The sequence below is a fragment of the Balaenoptera borealis genome (assembly GCF_965194805.1).
Source record: "Balaenoptera borealis genome assembly, chromosome: 4".
NCBI classification, from domain to species: domain Eukaryota; kingdom Metazoa; phylum Chordata; class Mammalia; order Artiodactyla; family Balaenopteridae; genus Balaenoptera; species Balaenoptera borealis.
The window spans coordinates 120311684-120324570 of record NC_138861.1 but is presented as its reverse complement, the minus strand read 5'-3'; the positions used below and the strand labels follow the sequence as shown (position 1 = coordinate 120324570).

The window sequence follows — 12887 nt, the reverse complement described above, 5'->3', positions numbered from 1 at the left end:
GCAACTGGAGAAAGCCCTCGCGCAGAGGCGAGGACCCAACACAGCCATAAATAAATAGATAAATAAATAAATAAAAATTAAAAAAAAAAAGATCTGCCCAGTCTTGGGCGCTGGCACTCTCTTAGATCACTCACTCAGCGTGGAAGAACAAAGCTGTCAAGTGTGAAGAGCCCTCTGGAGAAACCCACGCAGTGAGGAACTGAATTCTCCTGACCAAGAGCCAGAGAGAAACTGAGGTCTGCCAACAATCACAGGAGTGAGCCTGGAAGCAGATCCTTCATAGCAAGTAGAGTCTCCCTCTCTTTTTTTTTTGTAATTGAGGCAAATTTATATAACATACACTCAACCATTTTAAAAGGTACAATTCAGTGGCATTTAGTACATTCACACTCTTGTGCAACCATCACCTCTAACTTCAAAACACTTTCATCACCCTGAAAGGAAACCCGTCCCCATTAAGCAGTTGTTCCTCACTCCTCCCTGCCCCCAGGCCCTGGCAGCCACTAATCTGCTTTCCGACTTTGTGGATTTACCTATTTTGAGTATTTCATATAAATAGAATCACCCAGTATATGACCTTTTGTGTTGGCTTCTTTCACTTGGCATAATGCTTTCAGGATCATCCACATTGTAGCGTGTATCCGTCCTTCATTTCCTTTTTATGGCTGAGTCACATTCCATTGTATGGATAGACCACAATTTGTTTCTCCATTTATCAGTTGGTGGGCATTTGGCTGTGGTGATAGTGCTGCCATGGAGTAACTGGATATTAAACTTCCTACGTTACTTTTTTTTTTAACATCTTTATTGGGAGTATAATCACTTTACAATGGTGTGTTAGTTTCTTCTGTGTAACAAAGTGAGTCAGCTATATGCATGCACATATCCCCATATACTCTCTCTCTTGCGTCTCCCTCCCACCCTCCCTATCCCACCCCTCTAGGTGGTCACAAAGCACCAAGCTGATGTCCCCGTGTGATGCAGCTGCTTCCCACTAGCTATCTATTTTACATTTCGTAGTGTATATATGTTCATGCCACTCTCTCACTTCGTCCCAGCTTACCCTTCTCCCTCCCCGGGTCCTCAAGTCCATTCTCTATGTCTGCGTCTTTATTCCTGTCCTGCCCCTAGGTTCTTCAGAACCATTTTTTTTTTCTTTTTAGATTCCATATATATGTGTTAGCTTACGGTATTTGTTTTTCTCTTTCTGACTTACTTCACTCTGTATGACAGTCTCTAGGTCCGTCCACCTCACTACAAATAACTCAATTTTGTTTCTTTTTATGGCTGAGTAATATTCCATTGTATATATAATCCACTTACAGTTAAGGTAATTATCGATATGTATGTTCCTATTACCATTTTCTTAATTGTTTTGGGTTTGTTTTTGTAGGTCTTTTCCTTCTCTTGTGTTTCCTGCCTAGAGAAGTTCCTTTAGCATTTGTTGTAAAGCTGGTTTGGTGGTGCTGAATTCTCTTAGTTTTTGCTTGTCTGTAAAGGTTTTAATTTCTCCATCGAATGTGAATGAGATCCTTGCTGGGTAGAGTAATCTTGGTTGTAGGTTTATCCCTTTCATCACTTTAAATATGTCTTGCCACTCCCTTCTGGCTTGCAGAGTTTCTGCTGAAAGATCAGCTGTTATCCTTATGGGGATTCCCTTTATGTTGTTTGTTGCTTTTCCCTTGCTGCTTTTAATATTTTTTCTTTGTATTTAATTTTTGATAGTTTGATTAATATGTGTCTTGGCGTGTTTCTCCTTGGATTTGTCCTGTATGGGACTCTCTGTGCTTCCTGGACTTGATTGACTATTTCCTTTCCCATGTTAGGGAACTTTTCAACTATAATCTCTTCAAATATTTTCTCAGTCCCTTTCTTTTCCTCTTCTTCTTCTGGGACCCCTATAATTTGAATGTTGGTACGTTTAATGTTGTCCCAGAGGTCTCTGAGACTGTCCTCAATTCTTTTCATTCTTTTTTCTTTACTCTGCTCTGCAGTAGTTATTTCCACTGTTTTATCTTCCAGGTCACTTATCCGTTCTTCTGCCTCAGTTATTCTGCTATTGATTCCTTCTACAGAATTTTTAATTTCATTTATAGCATTGTTCATCACTGTTTGTTTACTCTTTAGTTCTAGGTCCTTGTTAAATGTTTCTTGTATTTTCTCCATTCTATTTCCAAGATTTTGGATCATCTTTACTATCATTATTCTGAATTCTTTTTCAGGTAGACTGTCTATTTTCTCTTCATTTGTTTGGTCTGGTGGGTTTTTACCTTGCTCCTTCATCTCCTGTGTATTTCTCTGTCTTCTCATTTTGTTTAACTTACTGTGTTTGGGATCTCCTTTTCGCAGGTTGCAGGTTCGTAGATCCTGATGTTTTTGGTGTCTGCCCCCAGTGGGTGAGGTTGGTTCAGTGGGTTGTGTAGGCTTCCTGGTGGAGGGGACTGGTGCCTGTGGTCTGGATCTTGTCTTTCGGGTGGGCAGGACTGCATCTGGCAGTGTGTTTTGGGGTGTCTGTGAATTTAGTATGATTTTAGGCAGCTTCTCTGCTAATGGGTGGGGTTGTGTTCCTGTCTTGCTAGTTGTTTGGCATGGGGCGCCCAGCACTGGAGCTTGCTGGCCATTGGGTGGAGCTGGGTCTTAGCGTTGAGATGGAGATCTCTGGGAGAGCTCTCGCCAATTGATATTACATGGGGCCGGGAGGTCTCTGGTGTTCCAATGTCCTGAACTCGGCTCTCCCACCTCAGAGGCTCAGGCCTGACACCAGGCCAGAGCACCAAGACCCTGTCAGCCACACAGCTCAGAAGAAATGGAGCAAAAAAAGAAATAAAAAAGAAAATAATAATAAATAAATAACTAAAATTAAAAAAAATAAAAAAAGAGAACAACCAATAAACAAATCCACCGATGATAACAAGTGCTAAAAATTATACTAAGATAAACATAAAAATCAGAAACAAATCAGTCGCAGACAGCAAACCCCAAGTCTACAGGTGCTCCCAAAGTCCACCGCCTCAATTTAGGGATGATTCACCGTCTATTCAAGTATTCCACAGATGCAAGGTACATTAAGTTGATGGCGGGGATTTAATCCATCGCTCCTCAGGCCACACGGAGAGATTTTCCTTTCTCTTCTTTGTTCACACAGCTCCTGGGGCTCAGCGGCTGATTAGGGGGCTGTTGCTTATTCATGCCGGGGGGGCGGGGGGGCGGGAAGGAGGGGTATGGTAGTTATAATTGGAATGCGGGGCGAGCCTGCGGTGGCAGAGGCTGGCGAGACGTTGCAACAGCCTGAGGTATGCTATGTGTTCTCCCGGGGAAGTTGTCCCTGGATCACGGGACCCTGGCAGTGGCGGGCTGCACAGGCTCCTGGGGGCAAGGTGTGGACGGTGACCTGTGCTTGCACACAGGCTTCTTGGTGGCTGCAGTAGCAGCCTTAGCATTTCATGCCCGTCTCTGGGGTCCGAGCTGAGAGCCGCGGCTCATGCCCATCTCTGAAGCTTCTTTAGGTGGTGCTCTGCTTTCTGTGGGCAGACAGGGAAGGAATCCCCTCTCCTTGCGCACCCTAAAACAATGGTCTCTTGCCTCTTACGCAGGTCCAGACTTTTTCCCAGACTCCCTCCTGGCTAGCTGTGGCACACTAGTCCCTTCAGGCTGTGTTCACGCAGCCAACCCCAGTCCTCTCCTTGGGATCCGACTGAAGCCTGAGCCTCAGCTCCCAGCCCCTGCCCGTTCCAGCGGGGGAGCAGACAAGCCTCTCGGGCTGGTGAGTTCTGGTCGGCACTGATCCTCTGTGCGGGAATCTCTCCACTTTGCCCTCCACACCCCCATTGCGCTCTCCTCCGTGGCTCCGAAGCTTCCCTCCTCTGCCACCCGCAGTCTCCACCTGCGAAGGGGCTTCCTAGTGTGTGGAAACCTTTCCTCCTTCACAGCTCCCTCCCAGAGGTGCAGGTCCCATCCCTATTCTTTTGTCTCTGTTTTTTCTTTTTTCTTTTGCCCTACCCAGGTACGTGGGCATTTTCTTGCCTTTTGGGAAGTCTGAAGTCTTCTGCCAGCATTCAGTAGGTATTCTGTAGGAGCTGTTCCACATGTAGATGTGGTTTTTGATGTATTTGTGGGGAGGAAGGTGATCTCCATGGCTTACTCCTCCACCATCTTGAAGGTCCCCTCCCAAGTAGAATCTAACTAGAGTCCCAGCTGACAGCCTGACTACAATCTCATGAGACCCTAAACCAGAACCACACAGCTAGGCTGCTTCATGTCCCTCAGAAACTATGAGATTAAATATTTGTTGTTTTAAATTGATAAATTTTGGGGTATTTTGTTATGCAGCAATAGATAACAATATACCTAGCATGAAAGACATTCAAACCTTTCTTACAGGCTTTTTTTTTTTTTTTAATTATAAAAGTAACAATATATCCACTGTTAAAAAAATTCAAACAATGAAGAATATAAAGTGAAAAGTACAAGTCCCCTTCTCTCCCTGGTAGCTTATGTCCTATGTCCCAGATGTAGCTACAGTTAATGGTTTCTTGTGTATCCTTTGTATACCTATATACACATATGTAATGTATATATAAGCATATATATTTAAACAGACATAGATCATACTACAGTTTGACAACTTCCTTTTTTTACCTAATATATCCTGGATACTCTTCTGTGTTAGCATATATAAACTTCATTGTTCTTCTAAAAGAATCTATATAGTATTTCATTATAGAAACATAACATTATTTACCAAATCCCCACTGATGAATATTTATTCCAGGGAGAGAACTAATTTATGAAGTCAACTTCTTTGATTAATCTGCAGGGTAAGTTCCTAGAAGTGAAACTGGAGGTTCAAAGGGTTTTGGGGCTATTAAAATTGACCATTATTGCCAAATAACTCTCCAAAAATGTCTATCAATTTATACCGCTCAGCAGTCATGCTTAAGAATGCCTCATCTTCCCAACACTGAGTACCATTTTAATCTTTGCCTATCTAATAAGAAAGAAACATTTTAGTTTGCAATACTAGACTTTGAGTGATGCTCAGAATCCTTTCGAATGTTTCTTAGCCATTTGGGTATCTTTCTTTGTTGTTTGCCCTTTTCCCACAGGATTGTGCTTCCCTTAATAATTTATAAATGTTCTTGTATGTTAAGAAATTTAACCATATGTTATTATTATGTGCTGTCTATATTTTCCCTCAGGTTACTGTTTGTTTTTTAACTTTGTTCATGTTGTCTCTTGCTATAGTTTCTCAATTATTATATAGTAAAATCGTTCATGCTTGATATATTTTAAAATCATACTTAGTAGAGCCTGCCCCATTCCAATATTACAAAGCTATATACCAATGTTTTCCTCTAGTGCTCTTAATACTTCCATTTTTATGTATTTATCTTTGATCACTACAGGATGTATTTATTTTATCAATACCATTAAAGTTAACAATAATATTAATATTAATTTTATTAATAGTCTAAACATTACTAAACATTACATTTTGTGCCGCTCACTGTTCTAAATGTTTTACATATATTCACTCCTTTAATCCTCACAGCCCCCTGAAGTAAACAGTATCATTATAACCGCTTTATAAATAAAATGAACGAGGCACAAAAGTTAAGTTGTTCAATACAGTCACATACTTAGGAAGTAAGAGGGTTGGGATTTGATTCAAATAATCTGGTTCAAGTCCGTGCTTTCAGACAATGAGCTGCTGCCCCTCGCTACACTAAAATCCTGCTAGCTTTCTTTAGCCAAGAAGAAGGTCAATTATCTCAAACAATGGAATTCTAGCTTTGGTTACAAGGACAAATTTAATTATCCTAGAATCTAATTTTCTTGTCTTGTGGAATGAAATAGATAACTGTATCATACCTCAAATGAAAAGATAATCAAAAAATATATATATATATTTCAAGCTGTTTCAAGTTCACTGACACAAAGAAAGTGCCACTGTATTCCTTGCCATAATAATGTATAAAAATAGAAAATAGAAAATGTGTTTATAAAAGATATATGAATAATTTCCTTATTCTGTTTTCAATTCCTACTAAATAATGCAGTGGAATCTTAATCTTTGGTTATTTAAATACATACTCCATAGCAGATAAAAAACATAACTTACACAATCAAGCTGTAAAGAAAAAATAATGGCCACACTTCCCAGAAGCATACAGAGAACCAAAACTCAGGTAACACTGTTTTACTAGGTATATAATTTACTTTTCTTACAGGATATTCTACATGATCATAGTTCATTTAGAAGAATATAACATGCCTAAAAAAAGTGTAAAATGTTCTCCTCCTTCTCTTCCTTAAATATATTTAAAAAATGGATTTGCTGGATATACATATAACTGATTCACTTTGCTGTACACCTGAAACTAATAAAACACTGTAACTCAACTATACTGCAATAAAAATTAAAAAAAAAAAAACAGGGTTTGCTACTCTTCATTACAGTCACAGAAAACCCAACACTGGTACAAATTTATCGATCAAGAGAAGAACCAAGTCAGAGTTAGAGAAATCTGTTTAAATATCTACCCACTTCATGATTTGATTTGATTCATCTATGCCACGTGATCTGAAAACAGGAAAATCATCATCATCATGTCCAAGCTACTCAAATGCCATTCTTCTAAAAATAACAGGAACGTTGTATCTGCTGAAGTTTATCAGAAGTGAATTACCCACCCAAAAAATCCTATTTGCTTTTTCAGCCCATCAAAGAAAAGGAAGGTACTTACTTTGTGGGGGGAGGGGGGATGCAAAGGTAGGAACAGCTAATTATATGTTGGTGCTTACCATTCCTTACACTATATCAAGATCTAAATGTTCCAAGTGTACCCCCCCAAATTTCTAATATAATTGAATCAAAATAATAAATGAATCAAGACTTCATTGAAAGCAAAATGATTGTTTTGAATATTTTAAATCAACTTTTAAAGCCTGCAAGGGGGGAAAACCAACGGGGGGGTGGGGATGGTGGTGTGCTGAATTGAGCAACTGGGATTGACATGTATACAATGATGTGTATAAAATTGATGACTAATAAGAACCTGCTGTATAAAAAAATTAAAACTTTTAAAGCTTGCACTGAAAAAACAAAACAAAACAAATCATAAATATCAGTTTAAATTGAAAAAAACTGATATCTAGGACAAGCAAATATTTTTTTAAAATTTTGTCTTACTGTGACCTAACAAGGCATGCACTCTCTTTTCTTCAACTTTAAAATATATTAGATAACTCTTAACTTTCTCTTAGGGTATACTAGTATTAAAGTTTTATTTCTTCTGCATAAACTAAAAACTGAGCCTGGCAAATATCACAAATAAATCATTTATATACACCCATACTCTTTAAAAAAAAAAACACACACACACACTCTGTAAATTATGGGGTTTTTACTAGTAGTAGCATTTTCATTTGCTTATATTTCCTATAATTGCCTTAGCATCTGTGGCAGTTTTAAAACACAGTTCCCAAACTCTTTGATACTCTGCTGATTAAAGAGTAGGCTCTGTCTACTCCCCTTGAGTTTGAGCAGGCTTATAACAGCTTCCACTAATAAAGAATGGCATAAGCAAAGCTGTGTGACTTCACAGGCTTGGTCACAGACAACTCAGTATCTGCATTGTTTGATGGAATATCTGCATATGGATCCCTAAGCAACTCCGTAAGAAATCCATTTACTCCACAGCTGTCATGGTCTGAGGAAGCCAAACCACATAGAGAGGTCACCACTAGGGACTCTGGTTTGAAGTCCGAGTCTCTGAGTTATTCTAGTCTAAGTGCCAGATGTGTGAATAAATAAGCCTTCAAGATCATCCCAATCTCCAGCATCAAAATCATTTCAAGTCTTCCCCACTGAGGCCCTAGACATCCCAGAGCAAAGCCATCTCTGCCATGCCCTGTTCAAAGTCTTAGTTCAACACAGTCTGTGAGCATAATAAAATGGTTGCTTAACCACTGTTTTGTTGTAATTTATTATGTACTAATAGCAACTAGAACAGCAATTACTGCTTTTAAAAATTCAGAATTCAGATTCTAAAACCAAAATACTATTTATAATAGCATACACACAAAAGGTAGTACTTAAAATACAAATCTAATGAAATATGTGAAGGATCTATATGTAGAAAACTACAAAACACTGATGAAAGAAATCACGGATATGGAATGATATATACCATGTTTGTGGACTGGAAGACTTGACATTAAGATGTAAATTATCTCAATTTTGATCTTTAGATTCAAACAATACCAATAAAAATACATGAAGGCTTTGTTATGGATATCAACGAGCCAATTCTAAAATTTCTAGGAAAAGGCAAAGATACTAAAATAGCAAAAAACAAACAAAAAACTTTGAAAAAGAACAGTTGGAGGATTCGCATTACCCAATTTCAAGACTTTATATACAACAATAATCAAGAAAGTGTGGTCCAGACGAAAGGCTAGACATACAGAAAATAATAAAAATAGAGCCACAAAAACACAGTCAACTGATTTTTTGACAATGGTGCCACGGCAATTCAATGGAGGAAAGACAGTCTTTTCAATTGATGGTACCTTTCAATCGATGCATAGTCCATATGCAAAAAAAATGAATCTCAACACATATCTCAGATCTTAAACAAATATTAAGTCAAAACGGATCATAGATTTAATGGAAAATTTTAAAACTTATAGGAGAAAATATAGAAGAATATCTAGGTGAATATAGGTTTAGCAGTAAGTTCTCACCTATGACACTAAAAGCATGAAATATTGAAAAAGTGAACTTAATCAAATTAAAAACTTTTGCTCTGCAAAAAACACTAAGAGGATTAAAAGACAAGTAGCAGACTAGGAGAAAATATTTGCAAATCACATGCTCAGTAACGAACTTGTATTCAGAATATACTAAGGACTCTTAAAATTCAACAGCAAGAAAACAGACAACCCAACCAAAAACTGGTTAAAGATCTGAAAAGATAATCACCAAAGAAGATATATGGATGGCAAATGTATGCAAATATGCTCATCATTAGTCAGAGAAATGCAAATTAAAACCCCAATGAGATATCTCTATACACTCGTTAGAATGACTGAAACAAAAACCCTGAAAATATCAAATGTTGGCAAAGATATAGTTAAACAGAAACTCTAATTTATTGTTGCAGGGAATGCAAAATAGTACACCCACCTTGGAAAATGGTTTGGCTATTTCTTATAAAAGGTTAAACATACACTTACCATTTGACCCAGCAGTCCCACTCCTACATATTTACCTAAGTGACCTGAAAACTAGTATTCACACAAACCCAGTGCCTGAATGTTTATAGCAGCTTTATTCACGATCACCAAAAACTGGAAACAACCAAGATATTCAACGGAGGAATGGATAAACAATCCTGTTTATACATATGATAGAATACTATGCAGCAATAAAAGGGAAAAGGACACTGTTTCATGCAACAGCATAGATGAACATGGTGAAAGAAACCAGACCCAAAAGATGATATATTTTATGGTTCCATTTATACAACACTCTGGAAAAGGTGAAGGAGAACAGCAATGGTTACCAGGATTTGTGGAAGGGAGAGCTGTTAACTACAAAGGGACTGCATGAAGACATTTTTTTTATGGTGATGGAACTGTTCTGAATAGTATTGTGGTGGTTGATATTTGACTACGTACATGCATTCATCAAAACCCATAGAGCTGTACACTACAAAGAATGAATGAAATTTACTACATGCAAATTTTTGTAAAAAATCAACCAGATGTTGAGAAAATCTAGGATGGAATGCAGACTGTGACAAATCAGTCTAACTTTATTACAAATGTATGATAACCTAATAGAAGGATATTTAGGTAATATACATACAGATAAATAGGCAACGGATATAATTATATAAATAGGTTTACATACTTGGGTTCGTATACATATATATCCCCTAGCTCTGTCTGCTGAGACAGCCTAGAAACAGTGACACCACAGTAGCAATGAGCACATCCAAGGCCCAGTTTTTGGTTTCTTAACACCATGTCCCAGCAAAAGTAACCAGGGCTCCTTGGACAAAGAGCAGACTCTGGTGCTGCCATAGGGCAAGTAAAAGATGGAGCATCTGCTAGTGCCAGAAAGTAAGGAAGTGCTCAAAAAACAAAAGGATGGTGGCCAGGACACAACAGCCAAACTGAAAGAGCTCCCAATGGCCAAAGCTGTAACAATTTGAGTAAAAACTTTAAATAATGATAGGATTGGCTTATAATCCAAAGAATAAAATAAATATTCTTAAGCCCATAATATAAATAAATAACTGAATAAATTTTAAGATGGGAGGAAAGGGGGCAAGTCTTCCTTACAGAAAAATTCCAAATAATATATGTAGAAAGAATGAGGGAAAAAGAAAATCACCATTAGAATTCCACAGTAATAACAACCACAGGCAAGAGCGACTGAGGAATGCTAAAATTAGTACATGAAATTTTAAGCGGAGACAGGATAGTAACTTCAAAGTATCTCCCTAAGAATGTTTATTAATTACTGTGGTGATTTTAACATATGTCCACAAATTATTTGATACACCTCACTCCAGGAGATGGAACATAATTCCCTTTCTGTTGAATGTAGGCTTGAGTTAAGTGAGTTGCTACCAACAGAGCAGGAAAAAATAAAAAATAGTAATTTTACAGTGGACGAATCTGGCCTGAATGTGTCCCCCTCCAAATCCATATGAAGCCCTAACCCCCAATTTGAAGGTATTAAGAGGTGGGGCTTTGGGGAAGTAATTAGGTTTAGATTAGGTCACGATGGTAGGACCCTCATGAAGAATCCGTATCCTTATAAGAAGAAAACCATTTGCGCTCACAGCGAGAAGATGGAGGTCTACAAGCCACAAAGAGGGTCTTCACCAGAACCCAACTGTGCTGGCACCCTGATCTTGAACTGCCAGCCTCTAAAACTGAGAAAATAAATGTCTGTGATTTAAGCCTCCTAGTCTATGGTATTTTGTCATAGCAGCCCAAACTAAGACAGCTCTTCAATCAAGTGCCCAAGGTTAACATGATCAGTAATAAAACAAATTGATATCATGTAACCTCTGATATGACATGATAAGGGCACTTCAACCTCTGGGTATTCTTCCTAAAAAAATCATAACCCCAGTCTAATCATGAGAAAGCATCAGCAAACCCAAAGTGAGGAACTATCTACAAAATAACTTACCAGTACTGTCAAGGTCCTAAAAAACAAAAAAAGACTAAGAAATTGTCATAGACCAGAGGAGACTAAGGCAACACGACAACTAAATGCAACATGATATCCTGGATTGGATCCAGGAACAGAAAAAAAAATTAGTGGAAAAACTGGTGAAATGTAAATAAAAATCGGTTGTTTAGTTAATTGTATTTCACCAATGTTAATTTCCTAGTTTTGATAAAGGTACCATAGTTTTATAAGATGGTAAATAATGAGAGGAAGATGTTAAGACTTTAGAGGAAGCTAAGTGAAGGTTATTGCATTTTCTGTACTGTGTATCACATCTGCAAATCTAAAATTATTGCAAAATAACAAGTTTTTAAACCATCAATGAAAAAAGTGCTGGAAACGACCTACTAAATTGACAAAATTTTTGAAACAAATGACTACACCAAACATAGCCACCAGAGTGATTTTCCTAAAAAACAAATCTGATTGTTACTTCCTTGTTTAAAGCTTTCTAACGGTTTTTCTTGCCATCAAGGAAAAATTCAAATTCTTTAACATGGCCTGTAAGATAGTGGAAGACAGAATAATCCCTCCTTCATCCCATATGTCCATTTCCTAATCCCTGGAACCTGTGAATATGCTAGGTTACATGGCAAAGGGGAGGTAAGGTTACAGATAGCATTAGGGTTGTTCATCAGCTGACCTTAGAAGAGGGAGAATATCCTTGATAATCCAGGTGAGCTCAGTGTAATCATGAGAGTCCTTAAAAGTGGCAGAGGGAAGCAGAAGAGAGTCAGAGGGAGATGTGACTACAGAAGACTCCTCTGAGAGATGCAATGTTGCTGGCTTTGAAGATGGAAAGAGTGGGCCACAAGCCAAGGAATGTGGGTAGCCTCTAGAAGCTGGAAAAGACCTTTGCCTTTGCCTAGAGCCTCTAGAAGTGAATGCAGCCCTAATGACACCTTGATTTTAGCCCAGTTAGACTTGTAACCTACAGAAGACGAATTCATGTTGTTTTAAGCCACCAGTTTGTGGCAATTTGTTACATCAGCAAAGAGAAAACCAATGCAAAGACCCTTCATGATCTGACCCCTGCTCACCTCTCTCAACTCATTGCTCACCACTCCTCCTTCTCACAATAATTTCCTACAGGTATACCTTAATATACTGCGAGTCCTCACGTGGGTCCGCCAAAGTTTGATCAATAAATAAAATGTAATTCTGTTACAACTCAGAATGCCTACTGTTATGATGAAGTGACACAGAATGCTGACCTGGTAGGAAGAGGTATAACTTGCCACAAGAAAAGCAAAGGAGCCACAGCACAACATCAGGTAAGGTTGTATGCTGGAGCTTTGCCTCAAAAGGCCATCGAAGAGGTTTATTAGGGCAGAATACAACAGTTAAGTTGCCATGTAAAGACTTCTGAAGAGGATCAAGTAAATTATGTGGTATTTTTCTGAAACTTGCTTTTTAAAAATACAGGTATTCAAAGCTTAATTCCTTCAAGAATGCCACCAAACGCAGTGGTTAAGAATCCGCCTGCCAATGCAGGGGACACGGGTTCGATCCCTGGTCCGGGAAGATCCCACATGCCGTGGAGCAACTAAGTCCGTGCGCCACAACTACTGAGCCTGCACTCTAGAGCCCACGAGCCACAGCTACTGAGCCCACGTACCACAACTACTGA

At 38.5% G+C, this 12887-nt stretch overlaps 1 protein-coding gene across 6 annotated transcripts in view; it reads right to left on the bottom strand.

Moving 5' to 3' along the window:
- Positions 1-12887, bottom strand: part of SEC24B (SEC24 homolog B, COPII coat complex component) — a 92864-nt gene that overhangs the window by 72067 nt on the left and 7910 nt on the right. The gene's annotated exons all lie outside the window — the stretch shown is intronic.